The sequence below is a fragment of the Phaethon aethereus genome (genome assembly GCF_964289735.1).
Source record: "Phaethon aethereus genome assembly, chromosome: 12".
Lineage (NCBI taxonomy): Eukaryota > Metazoa > Chordata > Aves > Phaethontiformes > Phaethontidae > Phaethon > Phaethon aethereus.
Window position 1 is genome coordinate 18,416,622 of NC_138588.1, and position 14,299 is coordinate 18,430,920.

The 14,299-nt window shown below is 43.9% G+C and overlaps 1 protein-coding gene across 1 annotated transcript in view; it reads right to left on the bottom strand.

Moving 5' to 3' along the window:
• Positions 1-14,299, bottom strand: part of RORA (RAR related orphan receptor A) — a gene marked incomplete at its 5' end in the record, with an annotated part of 371,080 nt that overhangs the window by 51,207 nt on the left and 305,574 nt on the right. The gene's annotated exons all lie outside the window — the stretch shown is intronic.

Sequence of the window (14,299 nt, forward strand, 5' to 3'; positions counted from 1 at the left end):
TGAGTGAGGAAACCTCCACCTTCTTTTAACAGTACAGTACAAACATGTCTGCTGTTAATTCCTCACAGCAAGGTACACACACAGCCACCGCATTTACTTGAGAGCAACAGTCATGATTTACAATCAAGTATCATAACTTCCTGAGCAAAGGCTTGATTTCATCATGTTGAGCATCCTCAACTCTTCCCAATGCCCCTGTGTGCAGAAGTGGGCAGTGCTATTAGGAGCATACCACAAGCTCCAGGTAGAGCCACTTAGTCAGTAAAGCTCTTCAAGTATGGCTCATTTCTCCCCATTGACAGGGTGAGGCACCAGATACTGAAACAGGCCTCCTTAAAAATAGCTATATTTTTCTCTAAACAGAAAAATATGAACCTATTTTCCTTGTAACGTCTTCCTCAATTCACCAAGAATTAACGTTTCTGAAACACCAGAAGCTCATGGTAGTAGCTCCTTTTTCCTCTTGGCCACAGGGACTCATCACAGTGCACGTACTGTGCCAGGGTGGAGTTCTTTCTCCAGGTACTGCTATTGCAATGGGGTAGCAACAAAGGATTTGATACAAGTTTTAAACACATTTCCGGAAAAATAAGTCATTCATGTATCATCACATCCAGCCTGATCTCTACATACATAACTGCTGCATCTCTTTGCGGTAACGTTATAGAAGACCCTGACTTTTCCAAAAAGATAATTATAGACTGGTTGCTGACAATTATTTCTAGGTCTCAAAGCAAATAACAGAAACAATGGCACAAATCAGTGATCCATTTCATATCTCAAGCAACAACCTGACTATTAGAATGACTGACTTTAAAGCACAATATTAAGAAAAGGAACATTTTAACAACACTTAACCTGACATTGTTTTAAAAATATAAGAATATAGTCTAGGGAACTGTCAGAGTATCAACTTGAAGGTGGTAAGGAATATTGCGACCAGTAGTATCCAAGGTGTTCACAGTTGTTTCATTGGCGAAAGAAAGCGCTAAGCACAAGCCTGAGCCTCCACAGTTCCCCCTGTCCTGGCCTTCTGGAGAGCTTTCTATCCTTCCACCAAATGCAAATACTGGTCTCTCCTGAGGCACCCAAATTGTTATTTTCAAGCCTTGATGTCTTTACACAATTCCCAGAAGTTCTTCTTAGCCTCTTACATTCTGACTTCTGTTTACTGATGCACTGAGTGTAGTAGCAGATCAATTAATTATACAGTAGTATGCCTAATCAGAGTTCCCTAGGGTTTTTAACAGAAACCTTTTGTATTTCTTAATGATTCCATGAGATTGTAACTATTTTTAGTTATGTAATAAAAGAAACAAGAGCCTGCTGACAATACTATCTCCGTAAAAGGTGAAACTCGTTTTTAGTAAACCATTGATCCAAGCACACTTTGGAGAATTCAGTTTTAGTCTGGATTTTATGATGAATATTTTTACATACCACATAAGCAGCCAGCACTTATAGACAAGAAATACAAATGAAGACGACAGACTGACACTGAAGAATTAATGTGACCTACTTTACATTTTAATATTAAAACAGATACATTCAAATTAATAGCAGGGTCTCCACTGCCTCCAACACAATGCTACCACCAATTGGTCAACAGCAGCCCAACAATTTTCTGTGATCAATTTCTCGTGCCCTGCCTTTTTCTGAAAAATGACATGTGCTCTAGATAACCCAAGATTACTTTTTTTTAGTTCTGAGGCAAACATCCACAAACTATCTCATTAATTCAAGGGAGAATTCAGGATTAAAAAAAACCACCACCAAAACCACAATAAACTACTGAAAGCTCAAATCAGCAAAAATACATCCAGCTTCCACATTACAAAAGCTCAGAAAAACGAGTAAAAACAAAACAAAACAAAAAACCAAAATCAGTTTGGTGGACTTTCACTGTGCTGGAACTGGTCACATTTTTGGCCAAACTGTGTCTTGTGTTAGGAGCAGTCATAACTAAAACCGTAAGTAGACAGCTGCCTTACTATAAAAGTGTTATTCTCATAGAATCACAGAAGAGTTGATGTTGGAAGGGACCTCTGGAGATTGCTTGGTGCAGCCCCTGCTCAAAGCAGGGTCAACTACAGTTCAGGGTTGTGTCCAGCTGAGGTTTGAGTATCTCAAAGAATGGAGACTCCACAAACTCTTTGGGCAACATGATAGTTATTTGACCACAGGCATAATAATATATAAAAAGAATTAATCCAAAAGTAAGCATTTAGCTTTCATTCATGCATTTTCTGTACCTTTTGCCCATCCTGCCCCCACCCAGCGAAACAGCAGTATTGTATACGCACTTCCTATCTGTCACCCATGTTTATACACTTGAGTCACGCCGCACACAGAAACAGCACTGCTGACATCATGTAAGCTCAGACACTCCTACCTAGTATATTGGCAAGGCTGGATTCTGAGACGCTGCTTTTAGTTCTTAATCTTACCTATTCTCCAAATCAGAATTGAAGATGTGCAGAGATAACTTCCACATTATGAAAGCAGGGCTCTCTGGCATTCCACGGGGACCTGTCTGCAAGGCTGAACTGTATCTCTGTAAGTTTCCTTTTGTCCTGTATTTGTTCTTTGATGTACAAATATGCCACAGACTAAGCTGTGATCTCTTTGATGTTGAACTTTTATACTTTATTGCAACTAGTGTGCTTACAAGAGGAGCTGCCACTCATTTTCCCTTCTAAACATTCAAATTTCATGAGGCAGTTGCTTTATGAGTCAGATTTCTTAGCAACTTGTTTTCAGAATTTTCACAAGAACTGTGCTACTCTTCTGGAATGATAACTTGATTAAAAACCAAGATCTGATCAGGTTTTTCAAGTATTACAAATTAATAGAAGCATTAGCTAATATACCTGAATATATTTAACATAAAGTATAATTACCTAGTCACATATGCATTTCCTCAGTTTTGTTTAGATAAGTCAGGCTGGTGCCTGGACTCTATCAGTGACCAGGAGCAGCTGCACTGGAACAGTGTAAAGCCAAGGCAAAGCATGTAGTGGTACCTCTCCGGCTCCTCTGCCAGCCTCCAGCAGCTCACAGTTCAGGGACTTCCAGAGCCAGCGGTAGCCTCTGCAGTACAGTTTTTCATAATGCAGAGTGTATACATAAAATTTTAGACTGACAATACCAAGGCAGATTAAATTACAAGGTTAGTTACCTCTGTGACAAAACACTAATCAACGTTGGCAGGAATAACATGTTATAAAGTGCAAATTTACCACCAGTACATGCTAGAGCTGCCAGTGTGAGACATACAAAAGAGGTTCCATTCTGAGGCACTTCTGCGAGGGCTTTTAAATCAATTCTAAGAGCAGAAATTCTTTGGAGTGAGATTTTGCCATTCAAAAGGTCTCTGCTTTAGAGTAACCTTTATGTTTGGACATTTTTCCCTTCTGTAAGTATAAACACTGTGGTTGAGAGGGAAAACATCAGAAGAAAATTAGAATATTTTGGAACCCTGACAGCAAGGAGAGAACGTTTCCCCATGCTGAGCTCTAGGTTTCCACAACAAAATCCATACTGCTACTGATGCCCCTCTCCAAGCCAGCTAGTTTAAAGATACATCGTCAGTGTACTGGCCAGAGAAATGCACTACTTTGAACACCTTAATTTCAAGTTAAAATTTTGAAGTAAGGAAACCATATTACAGCTTAGTCATTTTTAGTAAGGGAGAAAAAAGAATCTAAAATGAATCAGATGTGTTACAGATTGCGATTCCTCTTTCAGAAATACCTAGCAGCTCAGTAACAAAAAGTGCATGGTAGAAGCTCGATGTATCCAGAGCAAGCCCTTAGCACCAGCCCTGCCAGGCAGCCAGGTGCTGCACTCCACCTTTCTGGCTGGGAACTGCCAAGTTATTCCCAGAGATACCAGTAGATCTGTAAGAAATCTGGTTAAATAGAGCCAGCCGTAGCAATACTGGAAACAGCACATCTTCAGGGCCTTTTCAGGTCCAGGCCAAAGTTAGTTCTCAGCACTCACCCAGATCCTATCATATGTGCAGTAAAATAACCCATCAAGAAAAAAAACAAGGCTAAAATACTGCTCGTGTTACTGAGAGGTTTCACACAGAGAGCCTCCATCGAAGCTTCCCGTGCAGGAGCCAGGAGAGTGAATTTTGATCCTTCTTGAAGGCAACAACAGGAAAATCAGTTCCCTCATTTAGCTCCCTCCACCGGCACCGCTCCAGCCCCTACGCCTTAGCGCCAGCCCAGAGCCTTTCCCCACTGCTGACTGCCACAGGTGCCGCCAACCACCGCTGCCCTTCCTGCTATCACTGGGGAGCATCTGGGCAGGGAGGAATGCTCTGGGCCTGTTCTCCTCAGCCATTTAGAAGGCGCCTATGTATATGAGGTTTCTCAAATTAAACATCTCTGGCTCTTTAATTAACCTGTCTGGTTTTTTTATTATCTGTTGATACAAGAATCTATCCAGCAGTTATAAACATCTTTATGTACTCATATTTTAAGCAAATACTTCTTTTAATTCAACAACGTACCCACGGTACAAGAAAAACTCTACCCAAAGCTTAGCACAATACATCTCTGTCAATCTAACAATTGCAGGGAGTGTCCCTTTGAAGGAAAACAACGCTGAGCGTAAACTCAGCTACTCCAGACACTCACCAACAATCTGCCCGTCTCCGCGTGGCAGAGTGTGACCCTGCAGTAGTAGTTGCAAACACACCTCCAACACCCTAGAGCGCTCCAGCCTGATGTATGAGGCCTACTACCAAACAGTAGTTTCTCTTACATGTATATTCCCCAAAACTGGTTAGTAATCTAACACCCAGCATGCAAACATTTCCACAGTAAACTAGAAGGAGCTAGTCCAAGGAGGGGAAAAACCAGTGGCAATCTACAACAAGCAGTTTTCTGCAGTGCAGAAGATGGGTTTAGTAATTCACAAATTAAGCTTCAAGCAATTGCTGTAAGTCTACCAGAAAATGGGTGCTTTCCCACAATAACTACTCTGACAAATCAAACACAAAGATGAGCTAATTAATTTACCTAAATGGAAAAATGCGCCCATTATGAGTAACATTACAGTTGACAGAGGAAGAGAGCAGCTACTGCTTCTCCTGTCAAGTAGTAGAGCAATTTATACCATTCAGATGTAAGTCAGAATTAAAGCATGCAAATGCCTATGTACAGAAAGGAAGCTCCAAATGTTCTGATGACCTGGGATCACTTTTTACCGGCTTTCTATGCCCTACCTAGACTGAGGGCTTCAGGAAAAGAGCACCCGGGGCTTAGAGAGAATTTCACCTGCTTTTGGGGTAACAACATGATAAATGGCACTTCCAATCATATCCCATTTAGGCACAGGGCCAGGTAGAGGCTGGACAAGAAAGTGCTTCTCTCAGAATTGAGAGTCAGGGAAACATCAGCTCAGGTACGTTTTAGGCACGCCTCACCCGTGGCACAGTATCAGCTCCTAAGACACCTGGCAATCTCACAAGATGTGTGAATTAAGTGCCACATGCAAGGAGAACTTGATTTCTAACTGGATCGTGTAAATTGTATTAGGTCTTGAACAGCAAATGATACTTGGATGAAGGGGGAAGATTGCTCTGCCAATCCCAACTTTCACAGTGTTTTGAACGAACAGACAGAAATTCAGTACCACAAACACATGCTCAAGTGCAGCCCTGTCCCTTTCAAACTGCAGTGGAGACTGAAAACCTGAGGTTCTGCATTCAATCCACTGTTCCAATACATCTATTCTGAAATTACTATTTGAAGCTAAGACAGTTCTGTCCAAAACAAAAGTCAGCTGAACAAAACACAGCTTTCAACGGCATTTCACATCCACGCCACCCAGCCTTTTAAGAATAGTTAACTAAAGCGGTTCAAAATACCACCCTACCTCACTTGTATAACTTGGTAGGTAGAAAACCCCAACACCTCAGACACCTCCCCCTTTGCCTCTGGGGCAGAGAGGTGGAGCTACCAGCAGAAGCAAATACATCAGCTCTTGGTATCTGCGCGGGCTGGAAGCAGAAGCCACGGCCATACTGCATCCTTCCCCAGGTTTCCTTTTTGTGCAGTTAACAAAACAACACCAAGAATAACAAAGTCTTTAGGAATTCAAGAACACTAAACAAACAGCACGCTGCAGGAGGCAGCGTGTGCAAATGGTGACAGGACCCTTTCCTTATTTTTAGTCGGCAGTGCAGAAAGTATTCTCAACATAGCAGGTGTGACAGAGGTGGCAGGAGGCCCACACGCGCCTGCCGTGCGCGGCGCCCGCAGCCTCTGAGCAGCACCACCTACAGCCAGCAAAAAGCAATCCTGGCACGCAGGAACATGGCCCATGGTACTCGGTCACCCAAACAAAACTCCCCTTTGTGGTCACTTCAGTTTGAAAAAACACTCTGACAAACCCTTTGTCACAGTGCATCTGTCTATGTAAAGATTTAATGTCGCTTTTCCGCCCCCTCAGTTGAGAATGATCAATTTCTTCTCAAGTGCATAAATAACGAGTCATGCAGTTGGTTTTATGAAGCACCTTGTCCCAGGATTCAATGGCAATAAATAGCACAGTATTTCAAAGAACACAAACATTACACAATAATTACATGGCTGATACCCTATAAGTATGCTGACTATTCTATTTGCATTGTTCAGAAGTGAAGAGGTTAGACTTATTTACATCCAAGTAGCTTTAATTAAGCTTTGAGATAAATGCTCTTAAAATGAAAGCTGGGATGATTATACCTCTCTCGACATTGATTTTAGCCTAGATGGCTATGTATGTAGCATGACAAAAGGCCCAAAGGCTGGAACCACACAAACAGAAGAGCCACAAGCTATGGGTCCTGCATCACTCTCCACCACATAGGAAAGAAAACAAAAAATGCAGTGAAGTCGTGACTTTCCTGAAGTCAACTGCTTAAGTGTAGTGGAGCCAGGCTGCACGTTAAAGGGCAGCAGCAATGGGTGCTGCTGACCACTGCAAGTTCACTCTAAGATGAACTGCACCCAGCTGCATTCACTAACAGTGCTGAATAAATGGGCTGTTCGATGATGAGGGCAGCACGCAACCCCCCTGCCCCCCCAACCGTGCTGTGGAACGCCCAGACTTCTTGGGCTGGGGACTCTTGCACTTGTGAGAGCTTTAGGTGTCAGAGATTCACACTAGGCCGCACCCAAAGAGCACAAGGGGCATTAGCCATCTCAGCGACTCCAACTGCGCGGCTAGTAACAGCTTCAGCTTTGTGCTTCTGAGTGGTGGACAGTACACACGCACAAAGCGAGAAGCTGTAGGACGTGAGATGCCCTAACATTCATAACACTGGACTCAGATTTTCCCGGATATACATTTGCTCCTATTAGCATAAAGGCTTCACCTTCCCCAATACCAAAAAGGAAAAGGGAAGCAAACGCTAATTTAATTACATTTTTCCACAAAAATGGGAATCTGTGTGTGAACCTGTGCAGTCAGACAATCTCAGTGTAGAGTGCTGGTACCACAAGGGGCTCTCTCCAGTGCATCGGCTTTTCCAAGTCTGTCAGCAAGCTCCCTGATGCAGCTAACCCCCACTCTTTAGAGGGGAACAGCATGACACCCCGTGAGTCACTGCCGCCCTGAGTCACTCCCTGGTGTTCTCAACATAAGGTGCAGGCAACTGGGAAACAGCCTGAAACTGCACCGAGCTTGCCAACCTGTGTTTTGCAGAACTTCTTAGCCTAAATGCCTCTAGCAAGAAAAGTGGAAAAAAAAAAAAAAAACACCACCACAAAAAACCAACCAACCAAAACCTGGGCAAACTAAAGACTTTGTTAACCACAGGCAAGGCTCCCTTTAAAACAGTATGAAACATAAGAAGTCCATCTGCCAGATCCCCTAACAAGGCTTTCTGCTTCAACTTTTCAGTCTGTGCTTTTTTTTTTTTCTTTTTCATTCAACAAGCAGAGGTCTGCACTGTATAGAGTCACCTTTTTCTCACAACATAGCTATTCTTGGAGGACAGAATCCTCCCCTCCCCATTAATGTTTATTGTAAAAAAGAGGGAAAAAAAAGAACAACTTATCTTCAAAAAGGACTGAGAGATTTAGAAGACAGTTTCTGCACCATTAGTTATGTGCATATCCCTTGGATATCAGTCCTCAAGGAAAAGACAAATCACAAAAGGCGAGAACTACTGCTTGCTTGATCTCAGGAGTGATCAGCTGTAATTGCAAACTAGAGCTCACAGACAAATACAAGAAAGGTGAGTATCTTCTTTTCTCTCACTGCAAATAAAAAAGCACAGAGAAACATTCTAAAATGTATCAAGTCTGATACAGTTACTAATTCTTGTCATATGCAGTTATTTTGCACACTACAAAAACTTATGTTGTGGCAATGCAAAGGGAAAAAAAAAAGAACATGCTGCATCTCAACTTCCTCTAATACTAGATAGAGAATTGCGAAGTCAGACAAAGTTGCACGTATCTACTCAGGAGAGACACAAAGATTTGTCAGTTTGATCTAGTATGTATAGTTCAGAAACAAATATACCAATTTGGAATTCTGTTGTGTAGTGAAGATCAAATACTAATAACCCCAACAGTAATTAGTACACAATAGCCATCATTTCTATATTGTACTGTAGGCAAGAGAAGCAAGAAAGAACATTTAAAACCCCTTAAGGTTAAAATTGAGTGCTACGTCATCCTAGAAAAAAAAACCAACAAAGATGCAAGGCTCTCTATAACGGGGAAAGAGTAAACAAAAATCAGTCTTTTTCATAAACGCTGGGTAAGCACTCGATATAAAGAGGACTCAGTTCTTGACCGAGGTCTCTAGACACTACTCCCCGAACTAATAAATGCCAATACAAACATTCACCTCTCCAGTGCCAAGCTAACCTGCAAGGCTGCAGGCCATTCCCCTGCATCACGTGCTGAACCAGCCACCATCGTCTCCCGAACCCCCCCATCAGCTCACTGGATAAAACGTGATGATATTTGTGCAGAGACCGCACCCCAAACACCAGCTTAACTACCCACCTCTACAGCCTCATCCCTTCAGGAATTTTTTTCTTTTTTTTTTAAAAAGGGTACAGAAGTCCTTGCGTGGTGTCCATAGACAACTTCACTTTTTGCCCAATTACTCGGAATTATCCTAGAATAATTATTTTTAAGATTATATTGCCAGCCAGCTGGAACAGGCTCACCATTTTAGCTTGGCAAGAGCTGTATGCAAGTTTAAAGAGTTTGATCTAGTGGGATGTTCAGCACCCACAGTTTTTGCTGACTTAAACAGGACATACAGATTCTCCACACTTGAAAAGGAGCATCCCCAACTGTGGCTTGTACAGAGCACGCAATTGCCTTTGATTATGACAGAGCGAGACACAAAAACAGATTTCCTCCTCTTTTACTTGCAAATCTTGAGAGTCTTTTAAAGGGCCTGAAAAGTACATTTCAGCAATAAACCTCAAACCGATCTCATCCTGCGAATGTGATGCAACAAATGGCTTAGGTACAAGTAAGTCATTCAGATCAGTCGTATGAAATTAAAGCAGCAAGAAAACAGCCTCTCAACTAGCAATTCCAAAGGCCAGATTCTGTTAATATTTAGTCAACAGAAGTTCTGTACCAGGGTATTTGCTAAATTGGATTTAACTTTCAACAGTGCCACAGCGAAAGCAAATTTAAACATACTTCAACTTGTAAAGCAACTTTTTTTTAAACCTATGGCAAGGTATTTTTCCATAGGCAGCTGCTTACTGGTGAAAAACGCAGAGTAATTACCAACACACTGGCAGGTTGGTGCCAAGATACATGACAAAAAACACGTCAAAAGGTCAGGCTTGACAGACTCAGAAAAGCTCACCCACGGTAAGCAGTACTGTATAAATCCCCGGACGGACAGCCTCCGAGCAACCCGGCTCTGCCGAGTCCAGGGCATGGAGGTTGCTGCAAGTAAAGCACGCTCCCGCCAGCGCTACAGCCAGGCAGCAAGGCAAATCCTGCCTATCTGCCCAACCGCAGTCTGGGTAGGCAGAAGAAATACAGTAAGATCCAACAATCACGTGCACTAATAAGGAAACCAACAGAGTCTATTTCCTTAAATAGGTATTTTCAAATGATTGAATTTTCGTTCAGTCACAGCATCAGATGGGAAACTAGTTACATTTCCAACAGTCCACGCACAAACACAATGTTCCTTACAACCGAGTAACAACTGATTCTACTCATCTGGGCTATCCTCCACAAAACAAGCAACAGATTCAACTTTGTTGATGTCCACACAGCAAAAATTAGGACTGGCAGCTCAAATTCTACCTTAACAGTAAACACACCTGGTAAAAAACACATAGAAAATTTTACATTTACTTTCTCACCAATCTTTATTTAGAAACGCCCATAGGAAGGATAGTAAAACTATTGCTAGGTTCGTTTTCATACTTTATAAACTCATCAGTAGATCAAACCCTTCTGCCTAGGTGTGATGATGGTACAGGACAAGTTCTTCAGCTCTCACCAACACCAGGCCTGATTCACCCCTGTCTCTCTACATAGCAGGTACCAAAAATAGGTAAAACACGACACTTTTGAATCTAGCTCCCTCTGTCTTGGACTCACCTCCATGGTGAGCTACTGGCACGACAACTGAATCCATATTTCTACTCCAGCCCAGAGTATTTGCTCACCAATTCATAGCACTTAGACCATTCTCCTTGAAGTCAACCTTGAAGCCTCTGCCAGTGAAGACTCTCACAGGAATAAGATCGGTACCAATGAACATGCTGGCGAAATTACCTGATTTCTTTGCAAACTTTTACTGGTAGGCATATAGAGTTGCACTCTCCCTTAAAGCTATGAGCTTGTTAACTGGCCTGCATACATTATAAACTAAGAATGCAAGGCTCCCTGAATCCTCCACACAGACTCACAACAGTTGATAAATAATTTTTAAAAATCACTAAGTAGCTCTGATTTTGCCTTTTATTCCAAAGCCTTTTCAAAACGAGCATCTGTCTCTTAAGATGGCACTTTAGCCCCATTAATCTACAAAACGCTTATTTGGTCATTATGAACTTTGATGCTTCATCACTGCCTATTTTCTTAGAAATAGAAAAAAAACCCCTCTTTCCTCTCTGCTTGGAACCAAAAAGTTGTATTTCTTATCACCAGCCTGTCTTAAGGCCATGCCCAGCTACTTCATTGGACTGGTCTGTTTTCCAGCTCTTTAAGCGTACTAGCGCAGCTATTGATGTGCTGCCAGCTGGTCAAAATCTTTACTCATTCAAACCTGTGTATCATCTGGAAGTCTGAGGACTTTTCAAAATGAAAGAAAGCATGTTTACCAGAACATTATATTGCATGAAAAATATGACGACTTGCAAATTTCATATGGTATCAATTTGGGCTACCTGAACAGCAATAGGAAAGGAATTAATACTCTTCTTTTTCTCGTAAAAAAAAAAATAAAAATCCAATACAGAAATCTGTAACATCCCAAATTCTCCTGCACTTTAACTTCATAACTATAGAACATCAGAAGCCCCAAAAGATGCCATTTCAGCACCAAGAATAAATAAAATATTCAATTCACCTACACATTTTACGTTTTTCCCTTGCACCTTTGAGCTTACATAAAGCTGCATTCCCTATGCTACTGGTCTACTTCTCTCAAACCACAATACTGGATTGCAGATCTATTATATCATGGCAGACAGAGGTCACTTTAAGACAAATGACAACACACTTCCTCCAGCTGAACACTGTCCAGCAAATTAGAGAAAGGATAAGGACCCAAGAAAGTTTTTTAATGCACTAGAAAACTAAATAGCATGAAACAGGAATAAAAGGTCCCATAGAAGTATCTTGTAAAAAGTACAAGGATCTAAATATATTAATAATAAAGCCATTAGGAATTACACTTTAAATCCCAAAAGCTGGGCTCCATCAAGATTTTGCATCAGTGGGGAAATCGGTTTAAATGAAACCCCAAGAGAGTAAAAAAAAAAAATTTCAAAATCATCTGCCTGCTCTTTTACAACACAATCTTAAGTCTCCGTCCAGAAGCATACACGGCATTAACACTCTTTGATATTTTTAAATTTGTGTATTTTCCTTCTTTTCTTTTTTAAAAATTTAATTTATTTGATTCTAACATTTAATTTCTTCGGTTCTAACAGGCTTCTGAGGGACATGCTGAAAAACTATCTTATCAGAAAATGTAGAATACTAAGGAACTGCTAAAATATCGATGTAGTTTGCACTTTAAAAAATGCATTTCCTTTTATTACACATGCAAGTATTTGAATCAACCCAATTACATTTTCTTGCCAAATAAATTCAGCATGGCTAACGATTAATGAATACAATGCTTTTCTTTTTATTCACGTAGGTTTCTCTTCAAGAAGAAAAAGAAGCCTACTAATTGAAAATTACTGTGCTTCAAACACTGCTGCTATTGGTGCACATTACCTACTGCTCGTGCAAAGTGGGGGGGAAAAAGGAAACATTCTCTAGCTGAAGCAGGATTCTATCTTCTTTTTTGAAGTATTTATTTTTTTTTATAAAAGAGAAACTTTACCTAAAAATCCATGAAAATATTTTAAAGTGTACAGATGTAGTATTTTAGTGGGGGCATTAAATTCAGATGTTAACAGTGATACTCTTTAGATTACTATGGAAAAAAATCGCATTTAAATAAGAGAGTTACTGGTTTTAGGGTTTGGGGTTTTTTTGCTACAATGCAAAGTTCTACTGTGAACCTCATTTTATTAGGAAACAGGGCAGACTGAAAACATATCTCTAAAGTTTTTATTTCTCATCAAAAACTTCGTTTGACTCTCCTAAGTCTGACATTGCCCCTCATTAAGGACTCGGATCAGCAAGCAGAGGAAACTTCAGACTTAAAAAAGATAAAATAAATCACTAAGTAGCTCTGATTCTGCCTTTTATTCCAAAGCCTTTTAAAAACGAGCATCTGTCCCTTCAGATGGCACTTTAGCCCCATCAGCTACCTCCAGGGTGCTGCACGTTCTTTTCCCCTTTGCTAGAGACGGGTTTTGCAGTACGTATTTTCTCCAAGGGGCTGCAGAAAGATGAGGCGGCTCGTCTCCGCTGCGTGCGGCTCCCGCCACGTTAATCACAGCCTCTCCCTCCAGAACGCCGTGGCGGCAGAGCAGCTGTCGCTTACCCTCCAACTAGTACGCGACAGCGCGAAGTGCAGCGGCAGCGCGGGGCTATCGCTCTGCTCCCTGCGCGGCGCGGCCGCCTGCGCCCGAACACCGCAGCAGCGCAGCGCCGACAGTCGCGGGCGCTGCCCGGCGCTCAGGGGGAGGACCGAGCCGCCCCAGCCGCTCCGAGCTCCTGAAAACCGACCCCTGCGGCAGGGGCCGCCCGGCCGGCCCCCAGCGCCAGCGGGCAGCTGGCGGGGCAGGCACCGGCAGGCCGCCCGGGGGCGAGCGGGGCCGCCCCACACCGGCGGGACGTCGAGCGGTAGCCCCGGCACACCGTCACTCCAGGCGGCCCCGCCGATCCCGGGACGGGCTCCCCGCCCCGTTCCCCGCGGCGCGGCGACTCCCGCGGGCTGCGCCTACCTTTCATCGCGGCGAGCACAACACACATCATTTGTCAGGGGCGAAGCGGCAGGGAGCAGAGCGCGGCGGGCAGGGAGGCGGGGAGGGGAGGAGGGCCGGGCCCTCGGCGTGAGCCGTCGCCGCCGCCTCAGCAGCCGCCGCCACCGCCGCCTGCCAGCGGAGAGCCGCGCCGCGCCGCCATCCCCCGGCCCATATGAGGCTCCATGTGACCCGCTGACATCAGGCCGGCCTCGGCCCCCGCCTTGTTTACACCGCTCGCGCCGGCCCCGCCCCTGCCGGCGCCGAGGGGCGGTGCGGGCGACCGGTCACGGGGCGAGCCCGGCCCGGCAGCCCCGCCCCTGCGCGCCCCGCCCGAGGCCTGTGGCCGCCGCGGCCCCGGGGAGGCGGCGGGCGCGGCAGGTGCGCCGGCCGCGGCCCGCTGGGCGGGGCCCCGCAAGGCCGGGGCGGGGGGGGGCGCGCAGGGAGTGCCCGGCTGCGGGGCCAGGCCCGGCAGCCACCCGCCCGCCGTCGCTTCTGCAGCCCGCGGCAGCGCCGGCCGCTCGCTTCCCTTGTCCCGCTCCGCTGCCGAAGTTGGCCACCTTTGTTGTGTTCAATTCCCCTGAAGGATCTGTGCGTGTTGCTTTCAGTGAAAAAGTAACCGGAGCGAAGCTACATCTCGGCATAACACCACTAATAGTCGTGGAGGGGATGATCAAGCAGAACATTTACATTTTAAATGTGCCTGGTGCT